General features: G+C 35.8%; 1 pseudogene; it reads right to left on the reverse strand.

Moving 5' to 3' along the window:
• Nucleotides 1-2,673: 2,673 nt before the first annotated feature.
• Nucleotides 2,674-3,617, reverse strand: LOC120853281 (annotated as a pseudogene).
• Between the last annotated feature and the right edge of the window lie 5,271 nt (nt 3,618-8,888).

Consider the following 8,888-nt stretch of genomic DNA (forward strand, 5'->3'; position numbering starts at 1 on the left):
GGCTGTACTTCTGCAATTGAGAAACTCATGTGAATGTGAAATAGTCCAACTCAAGGAGACATTAATAATTTTTGTACAAAGCCTCCAAAAGAGGCTGACATGACTCTGCAATAATACAGCCCATATTGCAAAATTTTAAAAATGAACTTCTACCCCTTTAAATTTGCTAGATTTTTCAGAAAATTTCTTATAAAAATGACTAACTCAGAGTGTTTTTCTATGAAAATCCAAATTCACATAGTGAAAATAAATCCTTGGACAATTCAGATTCAACTGATTATATTTTTAATAAAACAGTGATAGATACCCTTTCCAACCTTACCAGTAAAGATTATAAGATAAGCATTTAGAATTAGAAAAAATGCAAACTTATGTGTTCAATTTGAGTTATAATTCTGACAGCTCTGTAGTGTGTCTATTTAAACAAAATGTTTAATATCTTCAGCAATTTTAAGACCTTGGTTTACTATTAAACATAGTAATTAGTAGATATTCTTTGAATAAGTTTTGAATTATTCAAAGATTGAATGTTGAAACATTCAGTGGTGTGTGTGAGAACTTATTTACATCTTTATTGAGCATCTATATCTTTTGGTCAAGTTACTGCTTTATGTTCATTTTTGCAACTTTAAGAATACCATTTATACTACCTATAAGAAAATGTGGACAGAATGTGTGTGTGTGTCTGTTGGGGGCTATATTAGTGTGTTCATGAGTTTTGCTAGTTTACTAAAATGATTGTATATGACAATTCTCCTTTATTCTCCTTCAAGAACTCTCAGTGGAATATAAATTGCTTATGTTGGTTAAAAGTAATAATTAATATGGGTGACTGAGGATATACTAGAATTAACATGACCAAAAACTATCAAGGGGAAAAAGGGTACATTTATCCTAAGATAAAATGTTATTCCAGAAATTGAAAATGGATAGTAAACAACAAAACTGAATGGGTTCGATACATGCATGTAATCATTTTTAGTACTAAAGAATACTAAGTATAGACACCAAGAATCAAATGTATAATTTGCCTTAATAAGAGTTTGGTATATTAAAATTGTGCTAATCAAGGCATGATTTTTCTTTCACTACAAATAATGCACTGTGTTTTCAATAAAAAGAAGGTATTGTTGATGTGTACTTATAAAAGAAGACCTGAATGGATATAGAGAGCTATAGATGGTTTTTAGGAAGCAAATTTTATTTGCTTTGAATATATATCATATAATTATATATGCATATATATAATTTCAAATAATGAGCTAAATTGAAGCAATGATATATATTAGTTTTGACATTTGCACAGTAAAGGTTTGATAGGCTTATTTAAATAAATTTAGAAGTGCTATACTATTAAATATTATATTAAAGCAAGACTAGATTTTGGATGTCTGTTAGAATGACATAACACATTGATCTTGGTATATTTATTCTGCTTTTAACTAGAAGCAGTGAATGTAATGCTCTACTTCTGTTTAATTTTCTTAGTAATCAGAGATTCTGTAAACAACTCACAAAGTGTGTTTTAAACAATTCTTAGTAGGAAGAAAATGAAAGGAAAGCAAAATTTCATAAATATAAATATTGCTATGTTAAACCTTAGTTCAGTCCTTTATGGGGATGGGGTATTGTATGTACTACAATGTATACTATATTTCTTACTATGAATCACTGTCAAAAAGTATGAAAATCACTTCTATAAGAGACCCTCCCCTTGCCTTTTATTTTCCCTTCAATCACACTCAACAGCTGAACTCCTGAAGAATAATAAATCCTTCAGACATGAAATGTGTTGAGTTGGTGACTTATACTAACTATAATAGAGCAATTAAAAAGGGACATCAGTAAGAGAAGTTAGAAGTGGACAGAGCAGCAAATGCAGGGCAGGGGAAACAGGGATGAATAACAGGGTGGGAAGAAAGAGAAGGAAGAAAGGCCTGAGAAAGGAGAGGGAAAGGGAGAAAATTTTTCCTAGCCCAGAGCCCATAAGTGGCTGAAGAAAAACGAAGAGGAAGATAGAGGAAGAAAAAAGGAAGGAAATGTAATGGGTTCAAGTAGAATAACACTAATCACAGAGAAAAAACCTGGTGTTTCCCAGATCTTTTTATTCCAAGAACAACTTCTGTGGCTTCTACCCAAAGTTGTGTGACCACTGGGTTCCTACATGTATGTTCTCAGACTGTGTGTTTGCTCTTGAAGAGTCTGCCCTGTTGCACAGCCCTGGCAGAGACCCAAGGAAGGGTAGAATGTGGGAAAGTTGCAGCATTTAATATGAAGACTCATTTCAGTCCTCATTTAGCAAGTCACCTGCTAGGTGCTGGTAGGAATTCCTGTCTCTGAGAAGGGCTCCTGTTAAAAGGAGAGAGACATGTTCTCCTGTTCTCAAGGCCATAAAGAAGTTTACTTGTTTTGTATTTCTAATAGTTACTTCATATGAATATTATTCCTTAGGAACTGAGGCTCAAGATTACTATAATCTTTGATTATAAATACTTAATATGTAACACCTGTCTCTTCAGAAGTGAATGTCACTCCCTCCTAAGTGAAAGACAAAATAGACTTGATATTAGTGTGCATTATTAAATTAAGGTAGAACAATCAAAAGCTTCTGAGTTTGATCATCAGTAATGACCGTCAATAATCAACAAGGGACCTTTACAATACAGGCATCACTTAAGAAATCTTTCTATTACTCACTAACTGTCTGCATACCCTCCTCATTGCAACCTTCATTTCTTGATTCCTGAGTGTGTAAATGACTGGATTCAGGAAAGGAGTGAGAACTGCATCAAAGATGGCCAGAAACTTATCCAGGTGTATAGAGGGAGATGGCCACATGTAGACAAATATCAAAGGACCAAAGAACAAGACTACTACAGTGATGTGAGCTGAAAGTGTGGACAGAGCCTTGGATGAACCACCTGAAGACTGTTTCTGAACAGTGAGAATGATGACGATATAGGAGACGATCAGAATGAAGAAGGAGCCAATAGAGATGAACCCACTGTTGGCTGTGACCATGGACTCTATGTGTCTATGCAGGCAAGTTTGATCAACCGAGGAAGGTCACAGTAAAAGCTGTCCAACACATTAGGTCCACAGAAGGGTAAGTTTACCACAAAAACCAGTTGAACTGTGGAGTGGATGAGGCCGATCATCCAGGCAGCCACTAAAAAGGAGATGCATAGTCGTGGGCTCATGATGGTCAGATAATGGAGAGGCTTACATATGGCAACGTACCTGTCAAAGGCCATGGCAATGAGCAGCACCACCTCCACACCACCAATGACATGGATGAAGAAGATCTGAGTGATGCAGCCACTAAAGGAGATGACTTTACGTTTTCTGAAAAGATCATAAATCATCTTGGGAGAAGTGACAGAAGAAACACCCATGTCAGTGAAGGAGAGGCTGGCCAACAGAAAGTACATGGGAGAGTGTAAGTGAGGGTCACAAGTCACAGTGAGTATAATGAGGGAGTTTCCCATCATGCTTGCCTTGAAAAATGTGGAGAACACAAAGAGGAGAAGTTGCATTTCCCAGGAGTTGGTGAGTCCCAGGAACAGAAACTCTGATACCACAGACTGATTTGCTCCCTCCATGGACTTTGGTAGCATTGTTATCTGAAGGAGGACAGTAGGAAAAAATACAAATTATAACAATTGTATTGATGAATTTGAAGAAGAAAGGTCAAAGTTATGAAAGCCAATTTACATATTAGCATGAAAACTGATCTAAAATGCTCATGACCTCTAAACCGTGTTTACACAGTAAAACTGGTGGCTGTTATATGGAAGCTGTTCTTGCCACCAGCTTATCCCTGCATTTAATACCCTTTTCTTCCTTCATGGGTTGATACACTGTATTACTCATGAGACACTAGAAAATAAACATGAGTAACATGCATTCAACCCCAAATCTTTTTGATTTTGGGTTCAAAACTATTATGATCTGCCCAGTCATATAACACTAATCACTATTGCAATGTCTTTAAAGCCTTATAAACCTTCATCCAGTAGAAAGATCTATCTCCTCCATCCTTGTCCCTACCTCTGGGAACACATTCATCTTCAATATTACTTAAACATTGATTGCATCTATGAAGTCTTACTTTATTATTACTAGAATTTAAATTATTAGCATAACTACCAAATTTTCTCTGTATTTAATACCACTCTGCTTCCTTCTAGGGTAGATGCTATGATGTTATTCATGTCATACAAGATCTGTCAACATGGGTAATAGGAATTCAACCTGAAATTCTTGACTTTTGGTTCAAAACTAATATAGGCTAGCTCCAATCACACATACTCTTCATCACTTCTCAATTCTTCCATCAACTTTTAAGAATACAAGCCTTATTCTCATAGACAGAGCCTTCCTTTTGACTCCCCATCTCTGGAAGATATTTGTCTTCAAGTTCTATTAAACTTTAACCATATTTGTGAGGTCTTATTTTATACTACAAGCATTTATTTTACTATTTCTTGTATTTTAGTAAACTGAGTACTGGTCTAACTCACCTCATAGGCTGTAAGCTTCTGGAAGGCAGGGATTATGATTTATTCATATTTAGATTCCTTGAAGCAATGAAAACTGATCCACCTAGAGGTGCAGGTCCACAAACTGTTACAAGTCTGCATCATGTTAGGTGCAGAAATTGAGTGTTTAGAAAATTCTCTAGAAATTTCACAGGATAGCAAACAAGTATAAAATTTTGCATTTGTTAAAATGTCAGTCCATGAAGGACTGAAGAAGAATACCTGATTCTTCACCAAAGATACTTTGAGAAGTACTGCCCTAAAGTACTTAGCACATAGTCTGTGAAGCTTAAAACTGTGAAGGGCATCATGCAATAGCAAAAAGTATCTTGTTCAAACCTCTATGTAAGAATTTATCACAATATCTTGTAATTCTAGTTTTAGTTACAGGAGCAACAGAGCACAGTGGAAGGAATATGTCCTTTGGATTCTGTAAATCAAGATTTAAACTGCACTTCAGTTACTGACAAGGTAATTTTGGGTAAGTTCTTGAACCCTCATTTATCCATAAGATTACAATTAATAATACTAACTCCTCAGAGCAATTTGGGGTATAAAATCATTTGAATAATGATTAAATAATTAAAGTTTTGCAATAGTGCATTCAATGTATGCCTACTATAGGTAAATATACAGTAAATGTTATTTTTTCTTTTTTCACACATCTATAATAGTGCTTAATATAAAACATAAATTAATAATAAGAAAATAAAATGGTACTGGCCAGGAGATAATATCAAATTTCCATGCCTAAAGATATTTCATTACATGTTATAATTATCTCCTTCTATATAATAATTGGAGAATATAATATTCATATTGTTTAGGGGCTTCCCTCATGGTCAGATGGTAAAGAATCTGCATGCAGTGCAGGAGACCCGGCTTGATCTCTGGGTTGGGAAGATCCCCTGGAGAAGGGAGTGGTTAGCCACTCCAGTATTCTAGCCTGGAGAATTCCATGGACAGAGAAGCCTGGCAGATTGCAGTTAAAGAGTTGGATACGCTTATTCACATGCATTCTTTTAGAAATCAAACTAAAAACCATCTTGTGAAGATTAAATATATTTTCTTTCTAAGAAACACTGCATTTTTTTAATAGTACTATAAATGTAGTTCACTGATTTTTTTGCTTGTTTGTTTGTTCTCATGTCCAGTTAGATTGTGACTCCCAGAAAGTTAAGGACTACACCTGTATAGTTATCCACACATCCCCAACTTAGAATGATACCTCTACATAAAAGAGCTATGTAAATATATCAGGAATTAAATATGAATATAATTCAGTTCAGTTCAGTTCAGTCGCTCAGTCATGTCCGATTCTTTGCGACCCCATGAATCGCAGCACACCAGGCCTCCCTGTCCATCACCAACTCCCGGAATTTACTCAAACTCATGTGTATCGAGTCGGTGATGCCATCCAGCCATCTCATCCTCTGTCGTCCCCTTCTCCTCCTGCCCCCAACCCCTCCCAGCATCAGGGTCTTTTCCAATGAGTCAACTCTTCACATGAGGTGGTCAAAGTATTGGAGCTTCAGCATCAGTCCTTCCAATGAACACCCAGGACTGATCTCCTTTAGGATGGACTGGTTGTACCTCCTTGCAGTCCAAGGGACTCTCAAGAGTCTTCTCCAACACCACAGTTCAAAAGCATCAATTCTTCGGTGCTCAGGTTTCTTCACAGTCCAACTCTCACATCCATACATGACTACTGGAAAAACCATAGCCTTAACTAGACGCACCTTTGTTGGCAAAATAATGTCTCTGCTTTTGAATATGCTGTCTAGGTTGGTCATAACTTTTCTTCCAAGGAGTAAGCGTCTTAATTTCATGGCTGCAGTCACCATCTGCAGTGATTTGGGAGCCCCCCAAAATAAAGTCTGACACTGTTTCCACTCTTTCGCCATCTATTTCCCATGAAGTGATGGGACCAAATGCCATGATCTTAGTTTTCTGAATGTTTAGCTTTAAGCCAGCTTTTCCACGCTCCTCTTTCACTTTCATCAAGAGGCTTTTTAGTTCCTCTTCACTTTGTGCCATAAGGGTGGTGTCATCTGCATAGCTGAGGTTACTGATATTTCTCCCGGCAATCTTGATTCCAGCTTGTGCTTCTTCCAGCCCAGCGTTTCTCATGATGTACTCTGCATATAAGTTAAATAAGTAGGGTGACAGTATACAGCCTTGACGTACTCCTTTTCCTATTTGGAACCAGTTTGTTGTTCCATGTCCAGTTCTAACTGTTGCTTCCTGACCTGCATATCGGTTTCTCAAGAGGCAGGGCAAGGTACATATAATTATATAATTAAGGAAGATGAGTAAGGAACCTGTGCATAGCTCCTAAGCAACCAAGAATAATAGAAAATAAGGAATTGTAAAAGTAAAGAAGACTTAAGGAAAAAGAAGAAATAAAAGGAAAATCTAATAAGGGTGAAAAAAATTAAGAAAGTATATATATAATGGATTCCCTGGTAGCTCAGAGGGTAAAGACTTTGCTGGCAATGTGGGACACCTGAGTTCAATCCCTGGGTCAGGAAGATCCCTGGAGAAGAAAATGGCAACCCACTCCAGAGTTCTTGCCTGGAAAATCCCATGGACAGAGGACCCTGGAGGGCTACAGTATTCTTGCCTGGAAAAATCCCATGGACAGAGGAGGAGCCTGGTGGGCTACAGTCCATAGGGTTGCAAAGAGTTGGACACAACTGAGTGACTTCACTTTCACTTTTCATGTGTATTATGACAAAGAAGGATAAGTCTTACTTTAAATTAATTGAAAAGTAGTTAATGAGATGTAATTTGCAGTACTTTCTCAACCCAGTCTTCAGAAATTCTGTAATTATAAACAATTATAGGTGTCTTTTAGTACTAAGGCTCTGGGGAGAATTTCTTTTATTTTTAACTTTAAACTTTGTATTTTGTATTGGAGTATTAGCTGATTAACAATTTGGTACTCTCAGGTGAACAGTGAAGGGACTCAGCCTGGCAGATGGTAAGACTTTCTTAATAAGCTTTTATCAGCTATGTTCATACAGCTGTGAATTTATTTGCCTTTTGACTCTGCAATCCCTATCAACTAGGCAAGAACCAAGAACTTTAGGAAAGGTGAATTTAAAGCAGAATGAGATATAAATATGGAACTTAGGTGTATCTATCCAAATGTCAAGGAATGTAAAAATTTGAAAAGTTTGGGTCATCACAGTTTTAAAGTCACTTGAGACAGGATCCCGATCTCAGTCCAGAGCAAAAGTATAGAGACGATTCTAGATGGAGACTTTATTCACCTAAAAGTCATCAAATACAGGGGAAAACTGAATGAAGGTGTTCTAAAATCTTTTGCCTATTGGCTATGCTTTGAAATAATTTTTCTTAAACAAATTAGCTATGCCTGTGTTTTTAAATTCGTTAGATACCCGTAATTCGAAAACCAAGGCATAATGCCTTGCCCTCTGTTGTGATTAGTCTTTTTTTTTTGTTCCATGGAGAATTGATTAACCCTTCAAACAGATTGCCAGACATTTAATCCTTTACAGATGAAGGAAATATTGGTAACTGAAGTTTCAAACAATAGTCACCAAATTGAAAGCGATCTATGTACAGGTGTTCAATTTAAGCAAAATATTAACCTAAATCATAATTTATATGTTTCTCCCTCAATTTAAAATATTGTGAGCTTAACAATGTCCTCGGCTCAAATTTTTTTTTCAAATTGCTACAAAACCTTCTTTACAACCAAGTAAAACACTGCCTCCTCTAATTTAAGACCATCTCTACTTTTACTTTCTATAACTATGGTAAATATAGATAATTCTGTGACCTTTTCAAATAACCTTTATGTACATAAATCAACAAATTAAGTAATCCCTTAGCTTTCTGTTTTCAGATTCAGCAAACTCATTACCTTTAAAAATTTCCTCCTAGGACTTGTTTTTCACTTTCCCTCTTTCACCTACATCCCCCAAATTTCATTTTTTAACTTTCTCTAAACCTTTCTTTGTTCTCCTTAAGCTTACAAAATAATCTATTTATAACCAAGAGACCAGGAAAACAAATTCAAGCTCTTGGTAGTTTTAAGTGTTTAAAATTTTTTTCCACATCGTATTTTAAAGTGCCATTACACTGGAAATTATTTATTCAGCTTTGTATCTCTTGGTTTCAATACCTTTTATTTCTATTGAGATATTTATGTAATCCTTTCCCACCTTATAAATTTGAGTTCATAATAAATTGCTTCCCTTTTTCACAGAATATGATCAGTTTATACACCTTTCTTTTGCAAAGCTAATGGAGAGAAAAACACAATTACCTTTTAAAAAATATTTTCAAGTGTCATTAATTTTTACTGCTTGTTTATTA

Source organism: Oryx dammah, unplaced genomic scaffold (assembly GCF_014754425.2).
Source record: "Oryx dammah isolate SB20612 unplaced genomic scaffold, SCBI_Odam_1.1 HiC_scaffold_26, whole genome shotgun sequence".
Taxonomy (NCBI): domain Eukaryota; kingdom Metazoa; phylum Chordata; class Mammalia; order Artiodactyla; family Bovidae; genus Oryx; species Oryx dammah.